Below are 16,154 nucleotides of genomic sequence, written 5' to 3'. Positions count from 1 at the left end.
AGCTTATCTCGGTCATGCGTAGATTTTTCCTTTAAATTGTTTATTTGCTTATTCATATCATTTGACTTTTGTATTACACATTATGAGTTATATTTGCAGGGGCATACAAATTTGCAAATGGATATACATATGTATGTATGTAAATGTCGGTTACACGGCTGCAGTTTTATTAATTAAAATTTGTTGTGAAGCTATTGTGTATATAAATACGTACAAGTGATTCTGTTATCTTTAGTTCCAAGCATTGATTTACACATTTATTATTATTTGCACTCTAAACACAATTTTTAAATATATAAATACATATGTGTAAGTAATCTAATAAGCATTTGTAATCAGTTACGCATAGAAAATAAAAAGGTGCTTATGTATGTGGGTTTATAGATTTGCTTACGTAGAACTAGTTGCAGTTGATGACTAAGCGTTAATGATGTTGCATTTTTCCATTGCAAAATATTTTTATTATTTTTATCAAATATAACGTTTATTTTTTTTTAATATTTGCTTGCTCGCATTCCATTTATTTATTTACATGAATATATATTTTACATGTATATTTTAATATCTTATTAATTGGACTGCTTTCTTGAATATATACTTTTCTAAGGAGAAGTCGGATATTTATTGAGGTTATATAGTCTATTGGCATATTATTTTTACTAAATTAATAAATAATGGTTGTGTACAAATATTGTTTATACTTTTATATTTTATTTTTCTAGCTCTTATATGAATTCTTACACTTTGCAAATTACTTTGCTTACATTTTCCTCCAAAAAGGGTTACATTTCTCATTGCAAAATAAACAGCGAATAATATCGGTTGCATTATGTGCATATGTATGTAAAAGCACAAATGTATATAAGTAGGCGCATATTTGCGAATTCGCGTTTTTATTAAGTGCGTGTAAACATATTTACATACTCGAAAGTGTTTTTCCGCCTTCATTTTAAGCTGAAACATGTTGATTGTTTTCACAGGTAAATGCACAGCATCGAGCCAGTTGTTGCGTGTCGCATATTTTCTTTTCAAAATTAAAAACTAAACCGTTTCCTTGCCAGTTGTTGCAACTGCTCCACTTGCTTTACTTTAGATTTGTTGTTTTTGCCTTCTGTTATTATATGAATACTTTTTGCAAACTTCTCTGCCAACACTTCTTAGAGATACTTCGTAGGGAGGAAGCAGTTACCTGCTGTCTTGCGAAGGTAAGATGTACTTTATTAGTATTTATTGTTATTATTGTTGTTGTTAGTCTTATCTAGCACTGTGCCAGTAGATATTTGTTGAAACATCTGCTGTCCCTTTTGGCTGAGATTAGTTGAACGGGATTTTTTGCTATTCTACTAGGGTATATATATGTACATTTATACCATAGGTATGTACAAACTATGTAATTATATACATATGTATGTTCAAATGTTCGCATGTAGTATATATAAACACATACAAACCGTTGCTTCAGCACTGCCGTTGTTTTTTGCTTTTGGCGTTTCTTCTCAGTTTTCACTCTTTATCATTCTAATGGAATTTTCATAAAAAAAAACAATTACAAAAAAAAAAAAACAAATTACAAAATCATTTGAAAAATCTCTAAAACAATAACTTTTCCACAGCAAATTCAATCCATTTCGACTAGTTTCGTTTGTTTTTGTTGTCATATTGGTTTCGCTCTAGTTTCTGCCACCTTTTGGCATGTAAATTGGACTTTGAACGAAACTGATGCCTGTGCAGGTGGAAAGGGACGGACATTTTTCATATGCTGCTGCTAAAATTCGAGCTTTTTTCCAATTCTAGTCACAATATTGTATTTTGTTGTAACATTTACAACAACAAAGTGGTTGTTTTAGTAATATTTGAAGAGCGATTGACATTTTGTAATACCTCTTAATAACGGCATGTATTTTTGTTCAACATAGTGTGTGTGTGTGTATGAGTGTGCTGCAGGCATATTTATGGGTTGGAATTTGAGTTGGCTTTCATTTAGATTAGAATTTAATAAAGTGATGTATGCAAAACACGTGCAACAACAAACACACATACATACATACAGAGTATGCCCAGAGGTGTCAATTTATTATAGCGTTTTTATTGATGTCTTGTTTGGCTTACAAATGTTGGTGTGTTATTAATTTGACAACAACAAAGGACATGCAGGAAGTGGCTTTGGAAAAACTGAATGGATTTGGATACACAAACATACAGATGTTGAAACACAAATATTATTATGATATTTTTTTTGCTCTATTGTCTTACATCGAAAATGTTGCATTGCTTTGCATTTCATGGCCCACATTTTCTTTTGCCAAATTTAAGCTATGCCATCATACTCTCAAATTGAAAACTATTTTAGCTGTTTGTGAATGTGGATTATCTAATTATTTTATGGCTCTCAGCGCAATCTTATGCAGTTGTTGCAAATATTTTTGCGAATTCATTCTAATCTAATGAAATTCTAAGCTTGTTGTAGTTTACAAAATGCTCTAAGCAAATGTAAGACAGCTTGCACAAGAAAGGAAAGTATACTTTGCATTTGCATATTTTTATTTCCACTGCTTGTAGTGACTCTGCAATTAGGAAAATTATTCGGAAAAATATGTGTATTATTTGCAAATGTTTAACGAAGTTACTAAATGTAACAGACATTATAAACTAATTGTTTACAAATGTAAAATAATAGAAAGTGCTGAATTCCAAAACAAGATAGTAGATAAAAAATAAGTAAAGTGAAAAATATTTTTGCTCGTAAATTCTTGAGTGCAAATTATTAAGATAAGCAAATTCATAGGAAATTTGTGCGAGCATGTTATTTTATAACATCTGCACCTACATAGAGTTATGGACTTCCAAAAATGTTACAAAAATATATTTGCTCTCGCTACATGTTCCACAGTGTATAATAGTTTTGTTCACATAACGGATGTATGTAACACCCAAAACTAAAAGAGTTAGATACAGAAATATATGTACATATGTATGTACATATATACCAAAGTGATCAGGGTGACGAGTGGAGTTCACATCACGATGTCTGTCTGCCCGTGCAAGAGATAACTTGAGTAAAAATTGAGATATCTTGACGAAACTTGGAATACGTGTTTCTTGGACTCATAATAAGGTTGCTTTCGTAGATTTTGAACATAAGCCAAATCGGTTTACAACCACGCCTACTTTCCATATACCAGAATTTTGAGTCGATCTGAATCCTTTCCTTTACAATATATAAAGTAAAGACTTGTGAAAATATCGGCACAGAACTTTACACAAATACTGCATTTATAGTGTGGCATCTTCTTCTTCTTGACTGGCGTAGACACTGCTTACGCGGTTATAGCCGAGTCCATAACAGCGCGCCACGTATCCCTCCTTCTGGCAGTTTGGCGCCAATTGGTTATACCAAGCGAAGCCAGGTCCCTCTCCACCTGGTCCTTCCATTGGAGTGGAGGTCTCCCTCTTCCTCGGCTTCCACCAGCGGGTACTGCATCGAATACTTTCAGAGCTGCAGCACTTTCATCCATTCGAACAACATGATCTAGCCAGCGTAGCCGCTGTTTTTTTATTCGCTGGACTATGTCTATGTCGTCGAATAACACATACAGCTCATCGTTCCATCGTCTGCGGTATTCGCCGTTGCCAATTCTTAAGGGACTATAAATCTTCCGCAAAACCTTTCTCTCGAAAACTCCTAGTGCCGTCTCATCGGATGTTGACATCGTCCACGGTGCTTCTGCACCGTAAAGTAGGACGGGAATGATGAGAGACTTGTAGAGTTTGGTTTTTGTTCGTCGAGAGAGGACTTTACTTTTCACTTGCCTACTTAGTCCATAGTAGCAGCTGTTGGCAAGAGTGATTCTGCGTTGGATTTCCAGGCTGACATTGTTATTGCTGTTAATGCTGGTTTCCAGGTAGACGAAATTATCTACAACTTCAAAGTTATGACTGTCAACAGTGACGTGGGAGCCAAGACGCGAATGCGCTGACTGTTTGTTTGACGACAGTAGATACTTCGTCTTGTCCTCGTTCACCACCAGACCCATACGCTTCGCTTCCTTATCCAGTCCGGAAAAAGCAGAACTAACGGTGCGGGTGTTGTTTCCAATGATATCGATATCATCGGCGTACGCCAGTAGCTGTACACTCTTATAGAAGATTGTACCTTCTCTATTTAGCTCTGCAGCTCGTATTATTTTCTCCAGCATCAGGTTAAAGAAGTCGCACGATAGTGAGTCACCTTGTCTGAAACCTCGTCTGGTATCGAACGGCTCGGAGAGGTCCTTCCCGATCCTGACAGAGCTTTTGGTGTTGCTCAACGTCAGCTTACACAGCCGTATTAGTTTTGCGGGGATACCAAATTCAGACATCGCGGCATAAAGGCAGCTCCTTTTCGTGCTGTCGAAAGCAGCTTTAAAGTCGACGAAGAGATGGTGTGTGTCGATCCTTTTTTCACGGATCTTCTCCAAAATTTGGCGCATAGTGAACATCTGTGTGGCATCGCCCTTATAAAAATCGTCGGAATTGGACCATAAGTTTTCAAGGTCCCATGTTTCGTTCATGAAGACCTCAGTGCTTTTGATAAATTTTTTGACGAAAATATAGGTAAGTTCCTGAGATATTTTGAAGAAATTGAGAGGAAATATTTTTCTTCTAATAATATGTTTCCGTGCCAAAAATGAATGAAATCGGGTCATAACTTCCCTTAGCTCCCATATACCTAATATTTGGGATTTCAAATTTTCAATGGACTTTATACCATATATTTCGGTTAGTATGTGAGATATATTAGCAAAATTTTAGTAAGCATATAATTTAGGATAGAATGACACCTAGCTCAAAAATAGTAGAAATAGGTCCATGAATTACCTAGACCCCATATACTATATATACTAATTTTTGGTTTCTAATTTATACCGCATGTGTGGGTCAAATAGTATGTTATATTAATAAAATTAAATAAATAAATTGCGAGAGTATAAAATGTTCGGTTACAGCTGAACTTAGCCCTTCCTTACTTGTTTTTAGATAATATTTTTACTTTACTTAAATAAACTATTTTTCACCTACGAGGCAGTTTCTTGATCAAGCTTCGTTATTTTCCTAAAATAATCTTCAGTTTTTCTGATAATTAATTGTAATTCCAATTTAATTTTGTGCTCCAAACTAAAATTCAGGCAGCATTCTCGGAATTAGCTGTTAAGTCTCCAACAGTTTTCTCAATCTCATACCACTTTTGGTGTTATTTGAGTCGTTTTTTTTTTTAAATAGTTAAGCGACTTAAATCAAGCTTTAGGGCCAGCTTTCAAGTTACTTCCACCGAGTTCTAGCTTATTTGTCGTGTATCGGGGATTTTCAGATAATTGTTTCCGACCAGTGAACATTGGTCTTCCAAATATTTTGTTTATTACCATCTTCTTTCAAAATATGATCACACTCGATACTTGGTATAACAAAATTTGGGTTCTGTTATTAGAAGGGGCCTATCTAACTACCTGCATGAAGAAAAGTTCGAAAATAATCGCCGAAATAATCGATTTATAATGAAACAAGTAAGGAAGGGCTAAGTTCGGGTGTAACCGAACATTTTATACTCTCGCAATTTATTTATTTAACTTTATTTATATTATATAATACACAATTTGACCCACATATTCGTCATATATATTGTATAAAGTCCATTGAAAGTTGGAAACCCTAATGTTAGGTTAGAAGCACCGAGGTCTTCATGTTCGATATATGGGGCCTTGACAACTTATGTTCCGATTTCGGCGATTTTTAGAATGGGGCTGCCACACTATTAACATATATATCCGATATCTTCACTAGTGCTTACTTTTTTTTGTAAAGTAAACGATTCAGATTGTCTTCAAAGTTATGGTATATAGGAAGTAGGCGTGGTTGTGAAGCGATTTGGCCTATTTTCACAACATATCATTGGGATGTAAGGAAACTATTTCAAACCAAGTTTCATTGAAATCGGTCGAGTAGTTCCTGAGATATGGTTTTTGACCCATAAGTGGGCGACGCCACGCCTATTTTCCATTTTGTAAAAAAATCTGAGTGCAGCTTCCATCTGCCATTTCTTGGTGTTTCTGGCGTTTTTCGCTAGTGAGTTAACCCACTTTTAGTAATTTTCAACCTAACTTTTGTATGGGAGGTGGGCGTGGTTATGATCCGATTTCTTTCATTTTTGGACTGTATTAGTAAATGGCTATAAAAAACGACTGCAGAAAGTTTGGTTTATATAGCTCTATTGGTTTGCGAGATATGTACAAAAAACTTAGTAGGGGGCGGGGCCACGCTCACTTCCCCCAAAAAATTACATCCAAATATGCCCCTTCACAGTGCGATCCGTTGTACCAAATTTTACTTTCATAGCTTTATTTATGGCTTAGTTATGGCACTTTATGTGTTTTCGGTTTTCGCCATTTTGTGGGCGTGGCAGTGGTCCGATTTTGCTCATTTTCGAAAGCAACCTTCCTATGGTGCCAAGAAATAAGTGTGCCAAGTTTCATCAAGATATCTTAATTTTTACTCAAGTTACAGCTTGCACAGACGGACGGACGGACGGACAGACAGAAATACAGATTTGAACTTTACTCGTCACCCTGATCACTTTGGTATATATAACCCTATATCTAACTCGTTTAGTTGTGGGTGTTACAAACAACCGTTATGTGAACAAAACTATAATACTCTCTTTAGCAACATTTGTTGCGAGAGTATAAAAAGAATTGATTCATACTTTGATACAATATTTTCTGTTTGGGATGGTTAGATCGCTTCCTTCAACCGGTAAAACTCATATTCTGATCAATTAACTCGTTACAATTGATTTGAACGTGTTGAAGAGATGAATATATAAGGTTGTGTGATTGCAGTCACCTCATAAAGAGACAAGTTCACGGGTTTTATGGCTCTTACGTCTACACTTAATGCGTAGAATAATTGAGAATGCTCTCTCTTTTCTGCAGGTTGAGTTGTCGATCGACCGATTTTTCCTTATTTTGTGCTAAAGAAATCATAAAAAAATTATAAATACCACCTGTAAACTTTTCTAAGTGAAATTCGCTAACACTTACTGTATACACCGGAGGCAATCACCAGTTCATTCTTGCAAATCAAAACTTCGCGCTAAAAAAGATAAAAGATAAAAAAGAAACTCCAAGAAGTTCAAAGTCTTCTGCAAATGCGATTTTTATGAAGGAAACACCAAAACAACAACAACACAAGCACACAATCACAATAAATCGCTTTTTTGTGGTGAAGAGTCTATAACTCCACTATTGCTGGGAGCCGTCACAACAATGAGCTCAATAAAGCAGTAAAGAAGATTTTCTAAAAGAAACTACAACAAAATTGCAAATAAAGTACGCAAGTACGGAGTAACAACAACAACAAAAACTGTTGGCGTGCAAGTTAGAGCAACTGCTGTAAGCCTTACTTGCTACCGGGTGAACTAACAGCAGCCACCCACCCCGTGTAGCAGGAAAGTACCGTTATGGCGTAGGTTGCAATCAGCAGGCGTGTTGCCCCTGAGCTGAAGTCATAAAAAATCGTGAAATATCATAATTATTGCATTACCCTTGAACTTTGCCCAACCTGCCACTTGCCACATGCCGTTACTTTGACTGCTGCCAGCAAAGCAGCCGACGCTTTCCTGCATTAATACGACTGCGGCAGCCATTAGAATTCTATTCTTTCTATACAGTTATTTCGAACCAACTTCTTACAAACTCACACTCTCACTTGCACGTTCGTAATGCAACACCGTGTTGCAACTCATTTAGCTCTGCAACACTCGCTTTCATTCGGCTTTTAAACATACAAATCACTGCCTGCCAGCCAAATAAGCCAACTTGGCTTACAAAATGTGTGTATGTGTGTGTGTGTGCAATCCCATGTGAAATGTGAATAACTGATTTTGGCGTTAACTTCATTGAGCTGCAGGTGCTGCAGTTTATATGCGATTGCTTGCTGTTGTTATTGTTATTGTTATTGTAGTAGTGTAGTAAGCCTAGCGAATACTCAGCCTATTGGCAAACTTTACCCATTTGCGGCCAAATACAATGGACTCACTGATGAGGTTGCATGCAACACAAATACATATATATATATATATCTACTTCTCAATGTATAAAATTGTATGTGTGTGAATGTCCTTATTTATGTATGTGCTTAAGCTTGTAAGGAGCAGTTGCCGGTCTGTTGGCCATCATTAATAAGACATTTCGACCGATTGCTTTCGAACTGCCGACATTTTGTGCTTGCAGCGTTGCTGCCCGTCGGTCTTGCCGCATTCTTACAGCAGCGCCAAGATGGTGAGGCGCGCTGAGTATGTTCGCACATGCGGAAAATTCGATGTACCCAGCATAGACTTGGGTTGGATCCATTATTTGTAGGTCAAATATGCACGGTTTTGTTCGATAACTTGTTACCATTTTGAAGAATGCCACTCTCATAAAAACCAACGTACAACTAGGACAGCCGTTTTTGACAAGCCTCTCTTAAGGTGAGGAAAATCATTCGACATTGACAGAAAATGTTGGCAATCACTTGAATCAGATAAGGACTATAAGATATGGATACATAAGAAACTCCCAATCAAAGGGACCGAATCCCGAAGCTTCTGGCGAGTCACTATCGATGTCTATGGCCTAGCCTAGCGTTGTCCGGATGGAACACAATTCCTCTTCTATTGGCCAAAATTTCCCGCTTCTAGTCAATTGATTCTTTCAGAAGGCCCAATTCTTGACAGAACACGTCCGAACCACCCCTATCCTACCAAACACGTAGCAATACATGATGGCATTTATATAGCGCGAGATACTAAAGCCATCGTTTAGAAACTTAATTTATTATACTCTCACAACAAAAGTTGCTAAGAGAGTATTATAGTTTTGTTCACATAACGGTTGTTTGTAACACCTAAAACTAAAAGAGTGAGATATAGAGTCATATACATATACCAAAGTGATCAGGGTGATGAATAGATTTCAAATCCGGATGTCTATCTGTCTGTCTGTCTGTCCGTCTGTCCGTCTGTGCAAGCTGTAACTTGAGTAAAAATTAAGATATCTTGACGAAACTTGGCACACATTTTCCTTGCGACCGTGAGAGGGTTGCTTTCGAAAATGACCGGAATCGCATCATTGCCACACCCACAAAATGGCAAAAACCAAAAACAAATAAAGTGTCATAACTAAGCCATAAATGAAGTTATAAAAGGAAAATTTGGAATAAAGGATCGCACTAGGAAGGGGAATATTTGGGTGTAATTTTTTTGGGTAAGTGGGCGTATCCCCGCCCACAAATCTGTAATTTGTATTTAACTCGCAAACCAATAAAGCTATATAAACCAAACTTTCTGCAGTCGGTTCTCTTACCTACACCACCACACACCATGAAAACAGTTGAAATCGGGTAATAACCACGCCCACCTCCCATACAAAGGTTAGGTTGAAAATGACTAAAAGTGGGTTAACTCACTAACGAAAAACGTCAGAAACATTAAATTTTACAGAAGAAATAGCAGAAGGAATCTGCACTCAGATTTTTTTACAAAATGGAAAATGGGCGTGGCATCGCCCACTTATGGGTCAAAAACCATATCTCAGGAACTACTCGACAGATTTCAATGAAATTCGGTATATAATATTTTCTTGACACCCTAATAACACGGATAAAAAAATGGGCGAAATCGGTTCACAACCACGACTACATTCCTTATAACTCAATTTGGAATTCCATCTGATTCCTTCACTTTATAATGTAAACATAAGGAACCAATGAAGATAGCGGAATAAAACTTTACACAAATACTGCATCTCTGGCTTCACTTGTGAAAAAATTGTCGAAAACGGACTATAACTTTTCAAGCCCCAGATATCGAACATGTTGAACTCAGCGCCTAAGGATAAGTTTTAACCGAAAATTTGGGTAAATCTCCCAGATAATTTAATGTAATTCAGAGGAAAATGTTTTCTCCTAAAAGTCTGTCTCTCTTCAAGAAATTATTAAAATCGGGCCATAACATATTCTAGCTCCCATATATCTAATCATAGGTTTTTCAAAAATATGGTGGGCTTTGTTCCGCATATATGTATTGGTTAATATGTGAGATAATATTTTACCCAAATTAATTGAGCGTATAGTCTTGGATATAGTATACCTTCCTGGTGAAAATAAATGAAATCGGTTCAGGAATTACCTCAGTCCCCATATACTATTTATGATGATTTTCGTTATTCTATTGAACTTTATACCGAATATATGGGTCGAATTGTGTTATCTTTATAAAATTACATCAATAAATTGCGAGAGTATAAAATGTTCGGTTGCACCCGAACTTAGCCTTTCCTTACTTGTTTATTTATACTTTACCTTATATCTAACTAATCTATATTTTATATTACTGACTCTAAAACCTCTCCTAGATGTTTGACCGAGTTTCTGCAACCTATTTGTCAAGAGACCTACAATTTTGAAGTTTCCTCCGAAGACTACTTTTTAATGAGCTCTTTCGAATTTAGACCCTCATCTCTATTTATATTACTCATATACCTACTATGTGGTGGTGGATCAAAAATCGTCATAGTCAGAGGCTTTTACGGACTCTGACTCGGACCGAGTCGTCAAAAAACACAGTAAAAGCTATCGTACCAAGTCTCGAACACACAATCTTGATTTACTCTATCATGTTTGATGGATCTAAGTGACCATGGTACTGAGTTTCCGGTAAAATTATTTCATAAAACTTCTAAAATTTTAAATTGAACTTTCCAATATCCAACTGGACGCCAAGTTTGAGCCTAGGTTTTTAAAAGTGTTAAGTTTGAAAAAAAAATCCTAATTAAAGAAAATTTGTGCTCATACTAGATACTACCGGGTTAATGCAGCAGCACTCGTGTGTGCAATGACGCTTGACCGCTGCGCCAAACGAAAGTGCAACAGTCAATGCCTAGTTGCAAAGAGCACACACACACACATACATACCAATATTGTGCGTGTATTGCTATGTCTGTATGTAGGCTGTTGTATAACTGCACGTGCTTGCAATCATTTTGTTTGGAAAATTCACATTAAATTGCTGTAATTTGGCTGCCATTCCTTATGCTGCATTGGTAATTGCAACTTGGGGAAACTAATTTGTTTGCCTCGGAGATTTACGATCACCTGATTAGATAAATCAAATATTGATTGAGTAGAAATGAAAAAAGGACTTTTTTTAAATAAACATAAGCAAATGCCGGTAAGTTGATATGAGCTTTTTAAAGAAATATCCCTAAATTTTATTATTATTGCATGAATTTCTCTCAAAAATTTATTGCAAAATATTTTATTTCATAAATTTATTTATTTTTTTTCATTTTTGGTAAATAAATTGACCACAAGCTGAAATGTTGACCAATTTGCCCAGCAAAAATCATTAATCTGTCTGGAAACTATTTGGGTGCTCTGAACAAATTTTGCGAACTTTTAATTGATTAATTTTTAATTTGAACTTATAATAGATGATAAAGGGGTTTCTGCTTATTAATTAACCCCTTGTTGGCGATTATACATTTGCTTAAAAAAATGTTAAGTTAAAACAAGTAAGGGAAGGCTAAGTTCTGATGTAACCGAACATTTTATACTCTCGCAATTTATTGATGTAGTTTTATTAAGATAACATGCAATTTGACCTAAATAATTGGGATTAGGTCCACTAGAATAACTGTGTAATTCTTGAACCGATTTCTCTCATTTTCAGTAGCATGATATACTGTATTTAAGACTATACGCTCCCGATTTCAATCATTTCTGGTGCAGAGACACACTATCAGAAGAAAAAATCCCTCCAAATCACATTTAAAAGGTTAAATTACCCTTAGACACTGAGTTCTTCAGGGCCGATATACGGCGCCTAATTAAGTTATAGTCCGATTTCGTCAATTTTTCCATAAACTATGCCACAACTGAAATACAGTATTTGTGTAAAGTTTTCTTCCGCTATCCTCATTGGTTCTTAATGTATATACAATTATAAAGTGAAGGAATGAGACGGAATTCAAAATGGCATTATATGGGAAGTAGGCGTGGTTGTAAGCCGATTTCGTCGATTTTTTACTGGTAACATCAGGATGTCAAGAAAATATTATTTACCTAATTTCGTTGAAAATAGATATCAGAGAACGGCATTTGCTGAAAGAAAAACATTCGTACGCGCTCAACAGCCGAATAATCACACTGTTCGGATCAGCCGATCAAACTTGCCTGAGCTCACATTTTCGTTGTTGATTTTAAATTCACTCGTCTGTGTGCGATTTTTTGTTTCACTCCGAGTTTGTTCGGCTCGTGTTCAATATAATGATTTCGGGCGCTTGCTCATTCGGTTCAACAATCATTGTTTTGAACAAGAACAACACTCAACTCGCAAAAATCAACTCGTATGATTTTACTCATGCGCGCAGCAAGCGGCACTTTTTCTGCACAGATGAAATGTGAGAAGAAGAACAAGACAAGCTACAACAACAAACTGCATAGAAATTGTTACGGTACATGCAATCGTAACGCTCACATCGTGACGTCTTGTCACTAATTGTTTACTCATAATCGATCAACTCAAATTGAACCGAATGATGCTTTCGTCAACACAGGCTCATTTTATTGAACGCTGACTTTTGTTCAGTGAGTTGAATTGAGTGAGAAATTTTGAACCGAGGACTCAAAATCCAAAGAATGATGTGTACGGCAAATTGAGTTGATTTTTACTCATCACTCTGTTTTTTTCAGTGAGTTGAGTTGAATGTAAAAGTTCGTGTATGAGTAAATCAAGAAAATAGTGATTTTTGCAGTTCTCTGATAGATATGGTTCCGGGATATGGTTTTTGACCATGAGTAAGTGACGCCAGGCCCTTTTTAATTTTTTAAAAATATATGAGTGCAGCGTTCCTCTGTCATTTGTTCTGTATTTCATTTTTAGGAATTTTCAACATAGCCTTTGTATGGAAGGTGGGCGTGGTTATTATCCGATTTTACCTATTTTCATGGGATCCTAAAAGTAAATGTGATTAGTAAGTTTGGTTCATAGAGATTGAGTAATTTGCAAGATATATACAAAAAACCTATTTGGGGGTGGGGCCACACCCACTCTCCTTTTCCTTAGTACCAAATTTTACTTTCATAGCTTCATTTATGTCTTAGTTATGGCACTTTATGTGTTTTCGGTTTTCGCTATTTTGTGGGCGTGCCTGTGGTGTCTTTCGAGATTTCAAGTTTATAGGCTCTAACATTTACATATTAAAGTAATTTTAATTTTTTTCGATCATCAAGGGGTTAGTAATATCATTTGGTACCACAGCTTCATAGGATGTACAAATTTAACTGGCCTGTTTTTTTGTTTAATCTGAATTATTTGGGCTTTAGTGGGCTAAATAGCTAAGAAGTTGTTATTATTAGGGTGGAACATTTATAGGATACAATATTTATTACAATATGAACTAAAAAAATATTGTTGTAAGATTGATGGGAAGAAACCTTTTTCGAATGACGGTAGTTTTTTTTATTACAAATCGCACATTATTGGCTAGGAAATCGGTCAAAACAAAATTTTTGGCATATTTATCAAAATCTCCAGTATGCAATTCCAATGCGGAAGAATGCATTTAAACTTCCATAAAGCTTTCATTTGAAAAAAATTTTATTTTATATTTTACTAGCTGACCCCACAGACGTTGCCCTGCGTGAAATTATTTGTTTTGAAAAGGAAAGAAAATCGAATTTAGATTTTATTGAAAAGCATTTAGTTTCGATTTTTCTAAATTTTTTTTTTTCAATGTATCGCAGCTTGATAAACAACATTTTTTTGTTTTCTGTTCCGGAGCGTAAATGTACAGAGAAGATGGTTTTTCAACCCGTGAACACTCCACATATAGCTGACCGTATGAAAAATATGGCATTTTCAGATTTATGCCACACATTTCCAGCAACTGTCTGTGTGACCTGTTGATTGACATCGCAAATGCAAGTTTCAGTGGAAACTAATACGTTTGAACTGAAATGGCAAATCGTTGGAACTCAGAGGAATTGGTGGAATCAAGCATTCTGCCCCTTGTAAGTCCCTTTCAAAATTCTTGCAACTATCACATTATTCGATGGCTGCGTCACAATCAGGGTTCAATTACACAGTTTCGACATAATTACATAATAATGACGAATCCAACTCCAAAAAATTTAGAAATTCAACACACAAATCTCCCTGAATTTGACTTGAATCGTATAGATTAAGTCATCAAAATCGGTATTTTTGACAGACATACATTCGTCTTTCGTTGAAGTGAATTGACAAATGCCAGGTGGAATTGATATCAAACCATTGAAAAAATCAACCGGAATTTGTCAATGTACAATTTTTAACAGTTCTTCTGTGGTGCTTTCCTATTGCAGGAACACTCGCATATTAATGGTCAATCATATGGTTTTCACGTACCGCCACAAATACTATGACTTGAGACATTCAATTCATCCGCCGCTGTTGATTTTGGAATAACAGGAAGAATTTGTCGAAAATCGCCAGCTAACGGTATCATTGTGCAACCAAAGCGACGATTATTATTCCACAGATCTTTCATTGTTCTGTCTAGAGAATTGCACTTATCTCATATTGTTGCCAAAATCAATATTATCTGTTCCGCCGTTGTTGTCAACTTAAATATAATTCTTTTATTATTATCTTTCTAGCAAATGTTCAATATTTGTTTACTTTTTCCCTGTACTTCCACGGATATTTCAATACTAAAAAAATTAGGAAAGGCTAAGTTCGGGGGCAACCGAACATTTTATACTCTCGCAATTTATTGATGTAATTTTATTAAGATATCACACAATTTGACCCATATATTCGGCATAAAATCCAATAGAATAACGAAAATCATCATATATAGTATATAATACAACGCTAACAAATAATTTCGACCAAATTAGTTATCACAAAAACGGTACTCACGGACTTTTTTTTAGATCATTAAAAGAGAAATAATTCTTTCATACATAACTTTTGTGCATCTTGAACCGCTTTCGCAGCGCAACGAACGGAAGCCCTTAAAGATAAATAATTTGCCCCGTTTTTTACACATTTACCACTGTTTCTTCGCAGCGTGATGAACACAAAAAGAATTATTCAATTCGAACCAGTAGTTTCGGAGATTGGCGCGTTCAAACAAACAAACAAACTCTTCAGTTTTATAATATTAGTTTAGATTAAAATTACTGAAAATTTTTACAAAAAAAAAAAAAAAAAATGATCACCCTAATGGAAAACATCAAACTATAGCAACAGCTTAGTACAGTAAATACAAACATAAGTTTATTTGCATATTTCGCCGGCACAACCAGCAACTTGTAGCAAAGCCCAACACACTTGGGCGCTCATCGCCTACAAGCTTCACAAACTCCATTTGATTTAGTTCTATTTTTGTTGGAGTCTTTCAATTTGAATATAATCAAGTGCGAGTGCAAAATACTTCCAATTAAATGCGGTCACACCCTGAAATGGCATGCAATACCCAGAGCAAAGGCGAGTGCAGAGCGCTGAAAACTGAAAACAACAATTGAAAAGTGGTAACTAGATGACAAGGCGTATGAGCAACATACGAAACAACAACAATAATAGCAACATATTCCCACGCGTACGAGTATGTATGTATGCATGACACCGGCTCAGCTAGTAGCGTAACGGTTGTTGAACTGAGACTTTGTCTGCAGGCGAAATTAGAGAATGGAAATGCGCAGGTTTATTTGTAGCATACATTTAGGCTGAATGGCAGCAGCGGGCAGAACACGGCTGAACGACGCAACAACAGCAGCAGGAGCAAAAGCAACAACAACAACAAATGGCAAATGACAAGTGCAAAGTTTTGTCACTTAATTGAAATATTCGCCCGAAGATTAAAACTTTCCACCAGCATTTTGGTGTGAATTTTTAAAAGTTGCACTTGTTTTACAAGCGAGCGAGTGAGTGAGTGAGTGCGAGAGCGGGGTTTCCAGTTCTACGTATGTATGTACATATATATAACACCGCAACTGTGCATGCGTGTCTTTAACTGTATAATAATTCAAAAGTTTTGCCCAACAAAGCAAAACAATTGCCAACAACTCAGGGGAAACTGACTACAAATATAACA

This window comes from Zeugodacus cucurbitae, chromosome 2 (assembly GCF_028554725.1).
Source record: "Zeugodacus cucurbitae isolate PBARC_wt_2022May chromosome 2, idZeuCucr1.2, whole genome shotgun sequence".
Taxonomy (NCBI): Eukaryota; Metazoa; Arthropoda; class Insecta; order Diptera; family Tephritidae; genus Zeugodacus; species Zeugodacus cucurbitae.
This window is presented reverse-complemented; position numbering follows the sequence as displayed.